Source organism: Muscardinus avellanarius, assembly GCF_963383645.1.
Source record: "Muscardinus avellanarius genome assembly, chromosome: 5".
Lineage (NCBI taxonomy): Eukaryota > Metazoa > Chordata > Mammalia > Rodentia > Gliridae > Muscardinus > Muscardinus avellanarius.
Genome location: NC_137790.1, coordinates 86,621,360 through 86,641,259, shown reverse-complemented (window position 1 = coordinate 86,641,259; position 19,900 = coordinate 86,621,360). Strand labels below are relative to the sequence as shown.

General features: G+C 41.0%; 1 pseudogene across 1 annotated transcript; it reads left to right on the top strand.

The window, feature by feature from the left end:
• Positions 1-6,455: 6,455 nt before the first annotated feature.
• Positions 6,456-7,078, top strand: LOC308263549 (tubulin polyglutamylase complex subunit 2-like; annotated as a pseudogene). The gene has a single exon. The product of its transcript is annotated as a tubulin polyglutamylase complex subunit 2-like (transcript).
• Positions 7,079-19,900: the final 12,822 nt, after the last annotated feature.

Below are 19,900 nucleotides of genomic sequence, written 5' to 3'. Positions count from 1 at the left end.
GTTCTCAGCCCAAGAGTGCAAGAATTCAATGCAATAATTAGAAACAGGCCCATATAGCATGCATGCTTTATTCAGGCCCCTCCAATCAGTCTAAAAGTGACAGGAAAGGCGAAAGCTAGGTGTGCAGGATAGTCCCAAGGTTTAAAAGACATAAGTCTGCAGAACTGGATCCACTCTTTGTTCTAAAGGGTATATGTTTTTTTGCCACAGGGGCTGAAGGGCGCTCTTTTGGACTTCTTTTCCTGGGCTTTCTGAGGCAAATATTATCTCCTTCTGTTTTTTAGCGCGATCTAGATCTTCCTCTGACAATTTAAATACATGAAGCAATTTTTCAGTTTCACTTTCCATATAAAAAAAACATGCCATCAATTTGTTGGATAAGCATTCTAATTAAAGACTAAGTGACCCACCACTGAGGGGGATTTTTCTCCCCTTGCCAATAGGCTTTTATATATTTTTTAAACTTTATCCCATTCTTCTTCATCTAAAGTTCCTTCATCCAGAAACCAAAGATTATTTTCTACTAATACATCCTGGCAACTCTGCATTTTCTCTCTTGATATCTTTATTTTATATTGCTTTAAAAAATGATGTACTATCTTTACAAAAGGACTTTCACTTACTTTGTTTCCCATAGTTGCTCACTTTTTTCTGCAGTGATCTCTTCCTCTTCTCAATTAACCCCTTCAAGTCCCTGTTTTACTGGTGCCACTTGTCAGAGATTCCTCTCCAGAACTTGGGAGGGAGAGACCTGAAATAACGACTCCGACAATTGCCTCCTCTCGTGCAACTGACAACATTTATTCTCTAAAACTCAGTTTTTTATACCCTTCTCCAGTTAGGTTAATTATCAAATCCTCATGGGAAAGAGTAAATACCAAAATACAATGGGGGGTAAATTGCTAAGATACAATCATAAGCAAGACAAAAAGACCTCATGAGATATTATAGGTCTTGTGATTAAGATCAGCCCCCTGCTCTCACTGATGGGCCTTAGAGGGTGAGTTCTGGAGAGGACAGGAGTCACACCCAGAGTTTTTGGAAGATTTGACCTTTCATAGAATCTCCTTTAACTCTTTTGAAACCTTTATTTTTCCTCAGGCTTTGTCCATGTCCTCTGTCAGGAAGCTAGGTGTGGTGGCACACAATTGTAATCCCAGTTTTCAGGAAGCTGAGAAGGGATAATTTGCTACTTAGTGTGGCCCTGTTTCAAAATAAAAAGTAAAAATTGGGCTGGGGGTATAGCTCAGAGATAGTTGCCCCTGGGATCAAACCCCAGAGCTGGAAAAAAAAACACATAGGTTCCTTAAATATTAGTAAACAAAAGCCAGGAAAATATAGAACTGAAGCTATGTGCATCTAAATATTCATTTCAGCCAGCTTGGTGGCGCACCAAGTAATCCCCATGCTAGGAGGCAGAGACAGGAGGACCAAGTAGGTTCGAAGCCAGCCTCGCTGGCTTAAGAGTCCCTGTTTCCAAATAAAAATATCAAAATGGGTCTGGGAGTGTAGCCCGGAGATAGAACGGTTTCAGAAACCCCAGTACCACCAAAACAAACAAACAAACAAACAAAAATAAATAAAAATAAAAGTAAATATTCATTTTACTGTTGAAAATTTCCTTTAATTACACTCTAAGGTCCCTTTTACCTGTAATATTTCTTTTTTTTTTTTTTGTGCGGGTCTGGGGATGGAACCCAGAGGCATTAGACCTCCGAGCTACACCCCCTGCCCAATTTTTTATTCTTTTATTTTGAAACAGGGTGTCACTGAGTTGCAGAGGGCCTCACTAAGTAGCTGGGGCTGTCCGCGAACCGCGATCCTCCAGTCTCAGCCTTCCAAATGCTGGGATTACAAGCATGCTCCACCACTCTCGGCTTGTAATATTTCTTTAATATACTATTTTATGACATATACGTCAATGATTAGAGTAGAAAATTACAAAATGCAGATATGATGTAAAGAAAATACAATTTTAATATTACCAACAAAAATAGGCTACTGTTGAAATTTTTAATATAAGTTTCCAAAAATGTCTGTTAAAACATCTCTAGCCGGGCATGGTGGCGCAGGCTTGTAATCCCCGCGCTTGGGAGGCAGAGACAGGAGGATCACTCAGGTTCGAAGCCAGCCGTACTGTCTTAAGAAACCCTGTTTCCAAAAATAAAAAAGTATAAAATAGGTCTGGGAGTGTATCCTGGAGGTAGAAGGGCTCCAGGAACCCCAGTACCACCCCCCCAAAAAAAATTCTAGGTGTGTTTTCCAAAAATGGAGTTCAACAAATGGTATTGATAAAACTGGTTATCCATAGGCAGAAAAATGGAAATAAATCCCACTTTCTCATCCTGCACAAGTGTCAATTCAAGATGGATCAAAGACTTGGAAATTAGACCAGAGACTTGAGGCTCCCTGAAAAGGGCATAGGTTCAACACTGCAACACATAGGCACAGATAAAAACTTTCTCAACAAGAACCCAAAGGCACAAGGTCCTTCTGTACCTCTGTCATGGGATGGGCCAGAACCAGTTTTTTGAGTACACATCCCAGAAAGAAATTCGCTACAACACCTGCCAGCCAGAGGCCTGCATCACTGTGGAAGAGGGAACCGACGTCCTCATCATGCACCTGTGCCAAGAGATCACCCCGGAGGAACAGAAGTTCCTGCTGCGGGAGGATGGTTCTTTATTTCATGAGCAGTCTAGGAAGTGTGTCCAGGCCATGAAGAAGGAGTTCAGTAACACTTTTGTGCCTCTCTTACGAGACTGCACCAACACGGATAATCAGAAGTGGTTATTCAAGGAGCACGTGTCATAAAGTGTCACTGACCCAAGGAGCCCTTTGGAAGCCAGTGACTTTGTGACCCACAGAGGCCTAGCAATGGCAGAGAGACTAGAGCCCACCATAAACTTGACAACTCTACTTTTAAAAGGAAATCATTCTGCCATTTGTGAGCATGTTAGCCAAAAATGTGAGTAAGCTTTGTACTGATTTTAAGAACTTTAAAATGCTTCAGAATACTCTATTTTCAAGAGTAATTATCTAATATTCTTTGTATTTGAGAAATTAAAACCTTATAATATTTTTCTAACCAGATATATATTCTCTAGTTATGCCTTTTATTCTAACAAAAAAAGTCAATACTTTATTTTGGTACTTATAAGGATTCCCAGGTGTGAAGATGTTTGCATTGTACTTTGCACAAACTGATGATATCTCAAATATTGTTTTAGAGTTTTCTCAGTGTGAAACGTTGTATTGATTCCTTCGGGTCATCCAGATGCTCAAGTAGATTTATTCAATAAAGAATGCTTTTTGGTAAAAAAAAAAAAAAAAAGAAACTAAAGGGCGAATCAATACATGGGATTGCATGAAACTGAAGAGCTTCTGTTCAGCAAAGGAAACTGTCAAGAACCTCAATTGAGAGCCAACAGTATGAAAAGATTTTTTGTGTGTGTGGGTCTGGGGATGGACCCCAGGGGCATTCAACCTCTGAGCTATACCCCCTACCCTATTTTTTTATTCTTTTTTTTTTTTTTTTGATGGTACTGGGGTTCCTGGAAGCCCTTCTACCTCTGGGCTACACTCCCAGACCTATTTTTTTTTTTTTTATTTTGAAACAGGGTCTCGTAAGCCAGCGCGGCTGGCTTCGAACATGCGTGATCCTCCTGTCTTCGCCTCCCAAGCGCGGGGATTACAAGCATGCGCCACCACGCCCGGCTATTCTTTATTTTTGAGACAGGGTCTCACTGAGTTGCGGAGGGCCTCACTAAGTAGCTGAGGCTCTCTGCTAATCACGATCCTCCAGCCTCAGCCTCCTGAATGTTGGGATTACAAGCATGTGACACCACGCCCTGTGGGAGAAAATTTTTGCCAACTACTCTTCAGATAGAGGACTAATATCTAGAATATACAGAACCCAAGAAACTCAACACTAAAAAAACAAACAATCCAATCAAAAACTGGGCAAGCGAACTAAATAGACACTTCACAAAAGAAGAAATTCAAATGGCCAATAAAAGCATGGGAAAATGTTCAACATCATTGGCAATGAGAGAAATGCAAATTAAAACTACCCTGAGATTATACCTAACCCCAACTAGAATGGCAATCATTCAAAACACAAACAATAACAAATGCTGGCTAGGATGCGGAGAAGTGGGAACTCTAAATATTGTTGGTGGGATTGCAAATTAGTGCAACCACTTTGGAAAACAGTATGGAGAATCCTCAGAAGAAAGGGAACAAATCTACCATTTGATCCAGCAATACCACTTCTGAGTATCTACCCAAAAGAAAGCAAACCAAACTACCAAACTAATGCATGTGTATCTATGTTCACAGCTGCACAATTCACCATAGCCAAACTATGGAACCAGCCAAGATGTCCATCAACAGATGAATGGATTACAAAATTGTGGGATATGTACACAATGCAATTTTACTCAGCCATAAAATACAATTACTTCATTTTCAGGGAAGTGGATGAAACTGGAGGACATTATGCTAAGCAAGATTAGTCAGTCACAAAAAATAAGAAATCAGATGCTTTCCCTAACATGTGAAAGCTAAGGAGTAATGGGTCATAGTAGGAACTCTAGATGAAAAAGGAGATCCTATAGAGGAACAAATAAGGCAGCCTAACTGAGGGGATGGGAGGAGGGGGAAAAGGAAACTCTCTAAATCATATGATGTACTTAAGCAAACATATCAATGTCAACCACTAAGCCAAGCATGGGAAGAAGGGATGGGGAGGGAATGGGGTGGGGATTGGGTAGGGAATAACTGGGTGATGTGTGCATGTATGTCTACACAAGTTTTTTATCCCACTATGATGTATAAATACAATGCACCAATTAAAAAAAATGGAATAAGCCTAGTGTGGTGGTGAACGCTACACCACACTTGGGAGGCGGAGACAGGAGGATCACACAGGTTTGAAGCCAGCCATGCTGGCTTAAGAGACCCTGTTTCCAAATTAAAATATTAAAATAAATAGGTCTGGGAGTGTAGCCCTGAGGTAGAAGGGCTTCCAGGAACCCCAGTACCACCACCAAAAAAAATGGAATAATGCTATGAATACAATATGTAATCTCTCTTTCTCTCTCACTCTCTCTCTCTCCATATATATATACATATATATATGTCTGTATCATGATATATATATGCTTTCAGGTAGGAAGAAATTTGGTATGTCAGAGTTGTTGTTCTGAATGACTGAGTTATGCCATAAGGAAAATCAAAAGAGAGAATAAAAATAAAAAAATAAGAGTGTTAGAAAGTCATAGAGGATTAAAAGAAAATGCAAATGCTTTGTTAAGGGCAAAACTTTTAAGAATATTTTGTACATGGTGGAGCTAGATAAAATTAAAAAGAATTATTTAAAGGGTTTCCTAAAAGTCACATTTAATGCATTGGTTCCATGCCTGAAGCAATAAGATTTTCTGAAGATTTTGATCGATTCTTGGAAAAATATTAATTGAATACCAGACAAAGATTCACTCAAACTTAACAAGAAATCTGTTATATATGAATCCACTAGAGTAATTTAAGGCAAAAAGTATTATGTACATTTTGTAGTGGATGGTGAAAAATTAAGTGTGTTGAAATATAAAAGATTGCCTAATAATTGGTCTGTCTAGAACAGAATTATTTCTTTTAAGCCAAGCTTTAAAACTCTCAAAGGTACAAGAGGGAGAAAACTATATGGATTTCAGCTTATACAATATGGTACACAACTTGGGAAGAAAGAGTCCTAATTAATGGCAAGAAAAAAGACTTAGTCCATAGGAAATGGGTTCCTTTTGGTTGTTGTTTAGATGCTTTGCAAATGCATTTCTATTTAGCAAACATCAACTACACTGGATCCTGATATTTTGATACACATTGGAAAATAATATTATTATCCATTTTAATCTACATGCATCCTTCTTCTGGAGAGATATTTCTCTAATCAACTAGTGTAGTTATTATTTATTAAAATAACATTTGTATTGGTACACTGGAGTCAGACATCTTAATGGAGTGCAATTGGTAGAAGCATACATACACACATCACTCACTTAGCCACTCCCCAATTTCCAACCATTCCCTCTCCCTTTAAAATAACATTTTACATCTGAGACTTCCTCTCCCAATCCTTACAATACTTGATCTATCTTACCGATGATGGTATTTGTTATTTTCAGCATTGTCTTTCTGCTTCCTTTCTCCTGTTTAATTGTGGATTCCTCGAAGACAGACTCCACGTTAATGTCACCCATTTTCTCTGAAAGTATTGCTTAAAAGTCGTGCTCAAAGGAACAATGGATGTTGTGACATGATGTCTTAAAATCTGTTTCATAAGTTCTTTGATGTCAAAGAGGATAGTGCATCCAAAATCCCCAGCATCTATTACATTACTCAGATTTATTCAGAATAAATCAAGACATGCAGAGCTGGGCACGAGCCATGGAAAGATGCTGACACCACTGCTGGGCTGCAGCAAGCCACGCTCAGAGGAGCTGACCCTGGACATCACCACATCCTAGAATCCTCCTCAGATATGACAGAGGTGACCATCCTAGAACAGGCTCCTGATGAAAGTCATATGATCTCTTCATGGGAACACAAAATCAACAGTAAGATGCCTGAAGATGTGAGGATTTCTACCTGATAACCAATGGCTTCCACATGACACGAGTGTGCATCTAGATGAGCACATCATACCACTGGGCAGCATGACAATTAACAGCACCTCAAAACTGACTTAGCACAACTAGTCTTCCATGGTTTCACTGCCTAGCGCACCAACTCCATTACATGTGAAGCCAGTGAGGACCAGCCAGAGAAGCCTCACTTTGACTTTCTCAGTGAGATATTTGAGCCAGATTCATTCAATAAAATGGCAAGGTTTGCCTTGTCTACAAAGGTGGGAAACCAGCATTAGCCCATGACACTGAGATCTGGTTCCTAGACAGAGCATCATACTGGCATTTTCTCACAGACACCTTTACCGCCTATTAACACCTGCTCATCGCCCACCTGGGCCTGCACCAGCCATGGAATTAGCCCACAGGCCAAGCAATGGCTCAGCATATAAAAACCCATATGTCACTCTGCTCATTTTTTATTGTTTTCTATGAAGTTTGCCCTCATCTGTTAAAAAAGAGAACTCAATAATTGTGATGGACATCAATGGAAATTGTATCCAAATACTACATTTTATCTTACATATCTGTCTGTCTTCATGTTTTCAAGAAAAAAAGAATTGTGTTTGACAAACCACTGCAACTGCATGGAGTGTTCTATTGCTTTTCTGATCCATACAGAATTACCTATACAATGTTGCTAATAGAGCAAAAAGCTCTGGAAGGATGCTCTGAGACAGGTGTAATATTGATATGGAGTCCTGGAGTGGTGGCACACAGCTGCACTCCAGAACTTGGGAGGTGGAGACAGGGGACTGCAGATCCAAGACCAGCCTCACAAAGTAGTGAGACTCTTATCAGTCCAGTGAGACCCTGTTCAAAACAAAAATAAAATAGGACTGGGAGTTTAGCTTGGAGGTACAACATCCCTGGGTTCAATCTCCAGAACCACACACACACACACACACACACACACACACACACACACACCAGCTCACCGCCATCTATCTGGGGATTTTGTTCTAATCAAAGCCTGGAAGGAGGATAAGCTCCAACCGCACTGGGAAAGTCCTAACCACCTGCTAATCGCTACTGAGATGGCTGTCTGAACTGCGGAGCAAGACTGGACTCATTACAACTGGGTAAAGCAGTTCCAGAAATATTCAGGTTTGGAAAAAACCAATTCTACTTGAAGCATCATCAAATCTCAAGCAAAGAGCAAAGCAAAACCCCTTTTGTTTTCTGTTCATTTATCACAAATTTTACTCAGCCCCTGATCCTCTGTTAATTTTTATACTTGTCAGGTACTGTCATGTAGGAATCTTGAAAAGAGGCAGTTGTCAGCCATGGATATAAATAGTTAATAAAATTTAGAGTATGTTAATTATATCTATTATAACCAACAATACTACAGCCATTTGGCTGCTAAGGTTATGGGACCTAGGTGTGACGATGTGGAAGGCACATGGAGAAGCCTGCCTCTGTGACATGGTACCCCATAGAGTGACAGAGGTAGCAGAACAGCCATCAATATGGACAGGGAGATCATTTTTTACTAGACTAGTCGATGAAAGCTGTTCACACAATGTGGGTGAATTCAGGGCATCTGCCTGGATTCAGGTAGGTGCAGAATGATGCTGAGCTCACCTAGGTGCTCAGAGAATTGAGCATGAAATATCCTTTTACAATTTAGAAGCTGGGTGTGGTGGCACACACTTGTAATCCCAGCATTTGGGAGGCTGAGACAGGAGGATCATGGTTTGTGGACAGCCTCAACTACTTAGTGAGGGCCTTTGTAACTCAGTGAGACTCTGTTTCAAATAAAGGAATAAAAAAATAGGTCTGGGAATATCACTTAGAGGTACAATGCCCCTGAATTCCATCCCAAGTATCACAAAACAACAACAACAACAACAACAACAACAACAACAACAACAAACAACTCCTTTTACAATTTAGGTGCTAGAGGGCCAGGTGAGGAAGTGTTCACATTAGGTTGATTCCTGATGTTACAGCGCACTTCCTCTACCCTGTCCAGGTTCCTTCTTTCTCTCCTGGAGCCCTATGAGGGTTTGAGTGTGGTGACTGCCAGGCTTCTGTGTCTGGGAAAATACAAGGCCCAGCAAAGGAACAAGGGCATAGCAAAGGTCTATGAAGGGAGAGGGGCCATGTGGGACTGGACAGAAAGAGCACAGGAAGCCTTTAAACCTGCCAAAGGGACCACACAGGGGGCCCAGACCCTACGTGTTTTCAACCCCTCCCGTCCCTGGGAAGTAGATATGAATGTGACCCAAGAAGGGCCTGGTTGGGGCCTCTGTCAAAGGTCAGAAGGTCTGTGCCGGCCTATAGGGTTCTGGTCCCAGTTGTGGAAGGGGACAGATACCTGCTCCTCACTAGGGGAGCAGCAGTTGGCAGCTGGTTGAGCTGCCTCGCTGGGCTCTGAGCCATGACTGCCACAGGTCTGGACTACATTCCTGATTGTAGGATAGGTTAGAGAATGGGCCACGAAGCCTCACAGTGCTGCTGCCCAATGCCCATTTTAGAAAAATGGAGTGTGAAACTCTACCGAAGAAGTTTTTTAACCCAAAACCACCGAAGGCTGAATTACCAGGAGTGCTGGGTCAGTCACAGAGATAGTCACCCAAAGGACATCCCAGCAGCAGCTGAGAATTAGGAGGAAAGCTGCTACCTGGATGGCAAAGCGCCACTACCAGAAGATGCTTGGTACACCTATGCCTCCATTCGGGGTAGCCTCTCCTCTAGACCACAATGGCCTTACAGCTCTCCAATAGAGACTATCAGGTATGATTTCCTTTTTCTTTGTTTCTTTTTCTCTTTTTCTTGTGGTTCTAAGGATTGAGCCCAGGGACATTATACATCTGAGCTACATTCCTATCACTTTTTATTTTTTTACTTTTGAAACAGGGTCTCGCTCTGATCCTGAGACTTTGGTTGAATCTGTGGTCTTCCTATCTTTGCCTCCCCTACTCTGAGATTAGAGGCTATGCCACCACCCAGCTACTGACTAAGCATGTGCTGGAAGACACCATGTTGTCCAGGTAACTTTGTGCCTGGCTAATTGCCACTGTGGTTTAGATTTGATACATAAACTGCACCGAGACATTCCAGTGAACAGATGTGCTGCTGTGCAGAGCTCCCATAGTGCTCAGTTGGCTGCCACTGGGTACTAGAGGCCTAGGCCTGCTGTTTCAGCCTGCCACACCTGGACTAGAGGCGTGTCTCAAATCCTCAACGCCTTGCTTCTTATATAGACTAGATCGAATCCACAACTTCCCAGCCTTGGCTGGTTGCACAACAGTCATTTTAGTGTGCGTCTTTAGACTTGATTCCACATATTCTTTAACAATTCTAATAAGTATGCGAGAACCAGCCACGCGTGGTGATGCACACTTGTCATCCCAGTACTTGGGAGGCTGAAACTGGGGGATTGCAGGTTTACCGCCAGCCTTAGCTACTTAGAGAGGCCCACCACAACTTAGTGAGACCCTGTTTCAAAATAAAAATCAAAACAAAAAACATTGGCTGGGGGTATAGCTCAGGTGTAGAATGCCTCTGGATTCAATCCCCAGCACCACCAAAATATTATATATACACATGAGAACCATATAATAATACACTGCTGAAAAAAAACTGCAGAGAAGATTCAGGACATATGGTGATTGCCTTTGCTGTGATTGTACTGCTCTTGGCTGCCATGATCAGTGTGGATCCACAAAGTAGGTGGAGACCCACCTGTGAGGTGATTCCGCTTAAAAGCTTAATCCTGTTCAGGGAGTGAGGATTCTTTGTGCGCTTGGAACTCTGAGTGTGTTTCTTCTCACCACTAATACAATGGGAGATGGAGTGACTCCAGGAGGCTGCCTCCTTCCCAAGGCTCCCATTCCTCCTCTGCGGGGAACTGCTGCCCTCTACAGGATAAACACGTGAGTGACGGTCTTTAGGGCTGCTCAGGACCTCTGTTTAATGAATACATTTCCTTCCTTGTTGGCCCAATGTCAATATACCATTACTTTGTAACTAAAAGGGATAGTTGATCACTCAACGAAAATTAAATTTTTCATTTTCAGGCCGAGTGTAGTGGTGCATGCTTGTAATCCCAGAACTTGGGAAGCTGAGACAGGAGGATGGCAGGTTTGCAGCCAGACTCAACAACTTGTGAGGCCTTCTGCAATTTAGTGAGATCCTGTTTCACTAAATAGATTAAAATAGGGCTGAGGGTGTTGCTTGGGGGTAGAATTCCCCTGGGTTTAATTCCAAGTACCACACACAAAAAATTGTTTTTGTTTTCAAAGTATCTATATTAGGAAGTAATAGAGATATCTTAATTTTTATTAATAATTAGTTATCTTTATATCATAATTTATGTTTTTCTAGATTTTATTGTGGTAAAATATAATTTTAACTGTCATCTAAACTGAAAATTTTCCAATTAAAAGACATCTCTTCTCAGTCAAAACCCTCTTTTAAGGTTAAAGTTAGTCTGTAGACTAACTTGCTCCATTTCTGAAGTCATATTTCAGTATGATATAATTTTATGAGTATAATTTCAGTGCTGGGCACTTACACACAGTGGGTAGTAGAATGTCTGTCTTCTACTCCCAGCCCTGAGAGTGTCTATTCAGCTGGAATCTTCTATTTTTCTTTTCTTGATAATCTTTAAGACAATTTATCTTAGATTTACATAGAATCTTAGGAGGTCTCTTGGATAAAAAGAATAAAAGAAGAGAAAGAAGAAAAAAACTAAGGCTGGTCATGGTGGTGCACACCTGTAAGCCCAGTACTTGGGAGGGAGACTGTGGCAAGAGGATCACAGGTTTAAAGCTGGCTCTCAACAACTTGTTGACACCCTGTTTCAAAATAAAAAGGATTCATGGTATAGCTCAGAGGTAAAATACCCCTAGATTCGATCTCAAACAGAAAGAAAGAGAATAAGAGCTGGGCATGGTGGCACACGCTTATAATTCCTGCCCTTGGGTGGCTGAGACAGGATGATCACACAGATTCAAAGCCAGCTTCAGCTACTTAAGTGAGGCTCTCAGCAACTTAGTGAGACCCTGTTTCCAAATAAAACATAAAACAGGTCTGAGAGTGTAGCTTAAAGGTAGAAATCTTCTGGGTTCCACCCCCAGTACCACACACACAAAAAAAAGAATAAGAGAGAAATGAAAGAAAGAAAGAAAAAGGAAGAAAGAAAGAAAGAAAGATAGGTGATAGATTAGATAGATGATAGATAGATAGATAGATAGATAGATGAAAAACTAGAAGAGATGGTTCATGTAGCTAAAGGTTACAGAACTTTCCTAGCATGCCTGAAACCCTGAATTCAATCTCAGCACTGCAAAAACAAAAACAAACAAACAACACAAAAAATGGGATGGAAGGATCAACCCCTCTGGCCCCAAATTTGGAAAACAACCTGATTGAAGTGACAAGAAATACTTTTCCTAGCAAAAAAATTAGCAGCACTTCTGAGGAGAGAGCTGGAGGGGAAGGGGATGAGGAAGGCTTCCTCTCATTCTTTTATCCTTTTTTCTCTTTTTGTATTTTGTGAAAATGTATGCTCAAAAAGGAAATAAATAAAATAACACACTTCCAAATGGCACGTTCACATATCCCACGAGTTACACTTCTCACAGATTTATCTGCACTCGTGCAAGTGATGATGGTACACAGTTGTTCATGGCAGTGTTGTAATAGCAAAAGAAGGGCAGTATTTTAATGTCACAGAGGGCACCAATAAAATGATCTATGTATATTCATACAATGAAATATATAGAGATAGATAGATAGATAGATAGATAGATAGATAGATAGATGATAGATATGGAACTAATGTCATCAAAATAAAATATTTAAATAGCCAGACATGATGGTGAACGTTTGTAATCCAAGTTACTTAGGAGGCTAAGACAAGAGGATCACAGGTTCATGGCCACCCTCAGCAATTTGTGAAGTCCTCCACAATTTAGTGAACACTTGTTTCAAAATGAAAATAAAATAATAGGGGCTAACTGGGTGATGTGTGCATATATGTCTACACAAGTTTTTTACCCCATTATGATGTATGAATACAATGCACCAATAAAAAATAAAAATAAAAATAAAATAGGGCTGGGGGTGTAGCTCAGAGGTAGAATGCCTCTGGGTTCATTCTCCAGTAACACACACACACACACACACACACACACACACAACAAAAGAAAAAATTAAGTAAAAAAGGTGCAAACGAAATAATGGCCCATGCCTGTAATCCTGCTAATTAGTGAGGACTTATTTCAGAATGAAAATAAAATAAAATAAAATAAAATAAAATAAAATAAAATAAAATAAAATAGAGCTGGCGGTGTAGCTCAGAGGTAGAATGCTTCTGAGTTTAATCTCTAGTAACACACATGCACACACACACACTCACACACACACACACACACACAGAAAAAATTAAGTAAAAGAGGTGCAAAGCTGGAAATGGTGGCCCATGCCTGTAATCCTACTACTTAGGAGGCTGAAACAAGAGGTCCAGGTTCAAACCCAACCTTAGCAACTTAGCAAGTCTCTCAGCAACCTGGTGAGACGCTTTTCAAAATAAAAAATACAAAGGGCTGGGGGTATAGATCAGAGGTAGAATGATCCTGGATTCATCCACAGTACGTCACCACAATAATAAAAAGAAGATGAAAAACAGAAGAAGAAGAAGAAGAAGAAGAAGAAGAAGAAGAAGAAGAAGAAGAAGAAGAAGAAGAAGAAGAAGAAGGGTATCATTATCTATAAAAATAAGAAGAATGGCCGGGCGTGGTGGTGCACGCTTGTAATCCCCGAGCTTGGGAGGCAGAGTCAGGAGGATTGCACAGGTTCGAAGCCAGCCGCGCTGGCTTAAGAGACCCTGTTTCCAAATAAAAATAAAATAAAAAAGGTCTGGGAGTGTATCCTGGAGGTAGAAGAGCTTCCAGGAACCCCAGTACCAGCAAAAAGGAGAAGAAGAAGAAGAAGAAGAAGAAGAAGAAGAAGAAGAAGAAGAAGAGGAGGAGGAGGAGGAGGAGGAGGAGGAGGAGGAGGAGGAGGAGGAGGAGGAGGAGGAGGAGGAGGAGGAAAGTGAGAAGAGGGAGAGGGAAGAGGGAAGAAGGAAGAAGGAAGAAGAAGGTGGTCAGGCATGGTGATGCATGCCACTAATCCCAGAACTCAGTACTTAGGATGCTGAGACAAGATAATAACACATTCGAAGCCAACCTCAGCAACCTCCTGAGACCCTATTTCCAAAGAAGTAATAAAAAGGGGTGGGAGTATAGTTCAGAGATAGAATGCTCCTGAGTTCAATCCCCAGTTTTAAAAGAAAAAGAAAAAAAGAACTGAAGACCATAGATATACACTTCTTGTTTCTGCATTGACAAAACATTTAGAATATACAGAAGAAACCAATGTCATTGAATCTGGAGAAGATAATTTGGTTCTGAGAGATACGGATCTGAACGTGACTCATTACTGTATATGTTTCTACCTTTTAACTTTTTTTTTTTTTTTTTTGCGGGTTTGGGGATGGAACCCAGGGGCATTCAAACTCTGAGCTACATCCCCTGTCCTATTTTTTATTCTTTATTTTGAAACCGGGTCTCACTGAGTTGCAGAGGGCCTCACTAAGTAGCTGAGGCTGTCCGCGAACCGCAATCCTCCAGTCTCAGCCTCCCAAATGCTGGGATTACAAGCGTGCGCCACCATGCCCAGCTTTACCTTTTAACTTTTAAATCTTATAAATATATCACAAATACAAAAAATCAAAATGAGAATCCTTTAAGAGAGAAATAGAGTTGTAAAATATAACTGGTTTGCAAAAACCTCATTCAGATGTCATTTCCACAACTCAACAGAGGTTCAATTAGTAGTCCAATAAAATCCATTCATGGCTACGGTGTAGCTCAGTGGTAGAGGGCCTGCCCAGCATGCACGAGGCCCTGGCCCAATCTACACAACAGCAACAACAGCAACAACAAAAATCTGTAAGAGTAGAAAGAACTTGGCAATGGAATGTTCTGTGGAGATAAACTAAGAAGCTCAGGTGGTTTTGAACAACATGAGAACCTTCTTTAATGAATAAGTATGTTATAGCAGAGTGTTCTACTTCCTATGATTTGTTTTGCCTTTTTAAATTATGATGTAACTTTAGACTCAAAATAGTACAGACAGTGTGGATGTGGATGGGGTACTGGGGCTGGAACACAGGGACTTTCTACCAATGAGCTACTCTACTGGCAGCTTTTGTTTGTTTGTTTGTTCGTTTTGCAGTACTTTGATGGAACCCAGGGGCATTCTACCTCTGAGCTACACCCACAGCCCTATTTTTTATTCTTTATTTTTGAAACAGGGTTCCACTAAGTTATGGAGGGCTTCACTAAGTGCCTGAGGCTGGCTGAGAACCTGTGATCCTCCTGTCTCATTCTCCCAATACTGGGATTACAAGCATGTGCCACCACACCCAGCTTAGTTTGGTTTGTGTCACAGGTTGCTAAGAGTCTGCCTAAATTGCTGAGCCTGGCCTGGAACCTGTGATCCTCCTGCATCAGCCTTCCAAGTACTGGGATTACAGGCATATACCACCAAGCCTGGCTCACATAATTTTTGTAGATCACTTTTCACTGAGCTTCCCTTATAATCCACATCTTAAGGAATCAGGGAACAACTTTCAAAACTAAGGTAGAAATCTGCACAAAACTATTAACTAACCTATGCATCTCATTCTGATTTAATGTGAGCTCTTAAATTATGTTTGAAAGCCTACTTTATTCAAACAGCAAACTATTACTGGAAACACATAGATAAGCTGGGTGTGCTGGCACAAGACTGTAATCCCAAAGTGCTGGGCATGGTGGTGTTCACTTGTGATCCCAGCATTTGGGAGGCTTAGACTGGAGGATCATGGTTCGTGGACAGCCTCAGCCACTTAGTGAGGCCCTTTGCTACTCAGTGAGACCCTGTTTCAAAATAAAGGATAAAAAGAGAGGGCTTGGGGTGCCTCTCAGAGATATATGCCCCTGGGTTCCATCCCTGGTACCGGAAAAAAAAATAGTAATCCCAGTAGTGTGCAAGAGGCTGAGACAGAAAGATCTCAAGTTCCCAGCACAGTGCATGATAACCTACTGAGACTCTGTGTCAAAATAAAAAATAAAATAACACTGGGGTGTAGCTCAGAGACAGAGTGCCCCTGGGTTCAATGCCCAGTTCCAGAAAAACAAAACTAAGCCGGGCGTGGTGGCGCACGCTTGTAATCCCCACGCTTGGGAGGCTTAGACCGGAGGATCACATGGGTTCGAAGCCAGCCTCAGCTACTTAGTGAGGCTCTCAGCAACTTAGTGAGACCCTGTTTCCAAATAAAATATAAAAAAAGGTCTGGGAGTATAGCCCAGAGGTTGAAAGCCTCTGGGTTCCACCTCCAGTACCACAAAAAAAAAAAAAGATACAGAAAAACAAAACTAAATAAATAAAGAAAGAAATATAAATAAATAAGCAAAAAGCCCACATAGATATTGATTATACAGCACTGATTTTGAATTTAGATTTTAAGCATTTTGTCATAAATATTTCTGAAATGTTCTAAACACTGGTTTGTTTTCTTAGTTTTACTCTGTGTGTGTGTGTGTGTGTGTGTGTGTGTGTGTGTGTGTGTGTGTGTTGGAGACTGAACGCCAGGGCCTCACACATGCTAGACAAGCACTGTGGTACTGAGCTACATGCCTAACCCTTTTTATTTTTCTTTCTGAGACAGGGTCTCAATTGTTCGGGCTTGCCTCAGACTTGTGATTGTCCTTTCAAATTTGCCATCATGACTGACTTCTGATAATTTATAAATTGTCTTATATATGTACACTCAGTCATGCTGGATTTATATTAGAACAAGTGTATTGCAGTGGTATGGTATGTTATGTGCTTGGATTAAGGGACATTATGTATGCATGTGTGTGTGTGTGTGTGTGTGTGTGTGTGTGTGTGTGTGTGTGTTACTGGTGAGTGAACCCAGGGGCATTTTACCTCTGAGCTACATTCCCAACTCTATCTTATTTTTTATTTGAATAACAGTCTCACTAAGTCGCAGAGGACCTCACAAAGTTGGCGAGGCTGCCCAAGAGCCTGCAATTCTTCTGTCTCAGCATCCCAAGTACTGAGATTACAAGTGTACCCTGAGGGACTCTTTAATTGATGGCCAGAGGGAGGTGATTATCTGTTTCATCACTGAATTACAAAATTTTGATCATTAAAAATCTGAATTATCTATTTAATGAAATTATTGTTTCCATTCCTAAGACTCATCGAAAGGAGTATTTCTAAAAGTATCCTCCTCAGACCAGCAGCCCCAAGGATTACATAGGAACTTGTTAAAAAGCAAATTTCCACTCATTGTGGCGGCCATGCTTATAATCCTAGTACTTCGGAGGCTAGGACTGGAGAATGGCCTCACCAATATAGTGAACTCACCACAACAGGGAGACCTTGTTTCAGAACAAAACAATTATTTTTAAACAAGATTAAGGGTATAGCCTAGAGGTAGAATGTCTCTGGATTCCTTACCCAGTACAGGAAAGAACGAAGGAAGGAAGGAAGGAAGGAAGGAAGGAAGGAAGGAAGGAAGGAAGGAAGGAAGGAAATGGAATGCAAATTCTCAGAAATGTTTGTTTTAACAGAACTGGGTGATTCTTTTTCTTTCTTTCTTTCTTTCTTTCTTTTTTTTTTTTTTTTTTTTTTTTTGGTGGTACTAGGGGTGGAACCCAGAGGCTTTCTACCTCCGTGCTATACTCCCAAACCTTTTTTATATTTTATTTGGAAACAGGGTCTCACTAAGTGCTGAAAGCGTCACAAAGTAGCTTAGGCTGGCTTCGAACCCGTGCGATCCTCCTGTCTCAGCCTCCCAAGCGCGGGGAGTACAAGCGTGCGCCACCATGCCTGGCTGAACCGGGTGATTCTGAAGTATACTAAAGTTAAAGAATCTCTGAATAAAAGAATTGTTTTGGTGACTAAATGGAAGAATGATATGGAGTTTCTTACCAGGTTCTTGTTTTGTGGAGTGGAAGAATGAAGTCCTTAGACACCAGGAAAGTGAAATTTTATTCTGAAAGAGCAAGCAAGCAGAAAGGCAGGTTGTCCCTACAGGCCTTGGCAGACTTCACATTCTAGCAGGGCCTCTGGAACTGCCCAGGTGTAGCCAAGTACTGTCCACTGCACGCCGCCTTTCCCAGAGTCCACTCCATCCACCAAGGACAGTAGCAGGCTTACAGCTCACATTCAGGGGAGGGGTCCCAAAAGGGTTGTCCTTATTGATGCTGGCTATACAAACTTATATAAGTTTCAAGCCCCTTTGTCTAGACTTTAAGCACTGAAGAAAGCACATGTTTTTCATATTGTTCTTTGACACAGTTAATTTGTCATCTATAATCGTTAACTCCCAGAGTCATGAGACTGTTTGCTCTGTATGTTTGTTCCCTGGTGTCTACACGGCAATGGTCTTTAGGGCTATGGTTGGTCACATAAATCTTCCATTCTTGACATCTTGGCTCCACTTAGTGTTCAGGTCCTAGGAACAGTGTCCAAGCACCTTCTTTCTTTGGGGATTTGAATTTGTTTTTCTTAACCTTTTATCTCCAAGGAGCCCTATTCCCTAGATGCTTACCCAGTATCTAACTGCTCAGTAAGGAGGAAGAGACTAAAAGAGGAAGGAAGGGCTGAAGTATGCTCAGTGCTAGAGAATTTTCCTAGTATGTGCAAAACCGTGAGCTTGACCCTAGCACCAAGAGACAAAAGAAAATTCCCAATTGGACAATTGGTCTGCCTATTTGTTTACATGATTAACTGGTTTCACAGCTTATTTTTTCTTTGTTTGTGTGTTTGTTTAGTGGTACTAAAGAATTAATCTAAGGTCATTCTAATACTCACCTAAATCCCCAGTTCTCATTTACTTCTTTTGAACAGAGTCTCACTAAGTTGCTAAGACTGGCCTCAAACATGCAATTCTCCTGATTCAGCTTCCGTGTAGTAATATTGCAGGTGTGCACCACCATGCCTGGTCTCCGTGTTTCTTTAGTTAGATCCAGCTTTGTTTCTTTTGAGCACAAGACCAGCATTGTGATCATCAAAGTGCAGCCTCAGCACCTGTGACCTGGGGAAACTGGCTCCAAAGACTAAAAACAATTAGCCTAGAGCCACTTTATCAATAACCTTTTCTGCCAGAAACCAATTTCATCACCGTCTAGTCAGGAAATAAACAGAGTATTGGCAATCCTCTCTGCATGGTTCTAATACGTACAAATTCAGTTAGCGTGGTCAAGTTAAATAAGAGCAGCTCCCCTCCCCAATGACATGATGCAAATGTCGCTTACTACCATAGACTTATCACTAAGCACTTACAGAAAGGACAAACTTCCCTGTCCTCATATCACCACAGATAGGACATGTGTGACATACTCAGTGACCAGTGACAACAATTCTAAGTCTGTTAATCAGTCCTTGCACATTTGCTATTTAGTCCATGCTCAGTCTAGCAAAATATGTGGTTGTCTCCTGGTCCTCGAAGGATAAGTTCTCATGACAGTTTGCAAAAATGGGTAATCAGAAGAGGGAATCTGGAATTGGGGGTGTGGCTGCATGTCTGAAATTCTAGTACTTAGGAGGCTGAGAGAGGGGGATCCCAAGTTTGTGGCCAGTCTCAGCAACTTAGGGAGGCCCTCAGAGATTTAGTGAGACCCTGCTTCAAAATATATACTTATATATAAAAAAAATTTGGGCCTGGTGGTGCATTATTTAATTCTGGCACTTGGGAGCCTGAGACAGAAGGATCGCAGGTTTTTGACCAGCCTCTGCGACTTAGTGAGACCTTGTTTCAAAAGAATAAAAAATAGGGCTGAAGGATGAAGCTCAAAGGTAGCAGGCTCCTAAGTTCAAATCACAGAACTGGGTAAAAAAGCTGGGGTATAGTTCAGAGGTAGAATGCCACTGAATTCATTACAAGTATCACACACAAAAAATAAAATAAAATAATAAAAATGAGGGAAACCTGGAGGGAAATTTACCAAGTGATGTGTTCATATATGTGCTGTGTCACTTTGTTTTTTTTTAATATTTAAAGGAGTTTATTAAAAAGATAGAAATACAGAAGACAGTTACAGCCCCATGCCATTCAGGAGTGGCATGAGAGGGGGGTTCTTTTTGTTGTTATTGTTAAATAAATTTTTATTGGTGCATTGCAGTCTTACATCTTAATGGGATAAAAAAAACTTTTG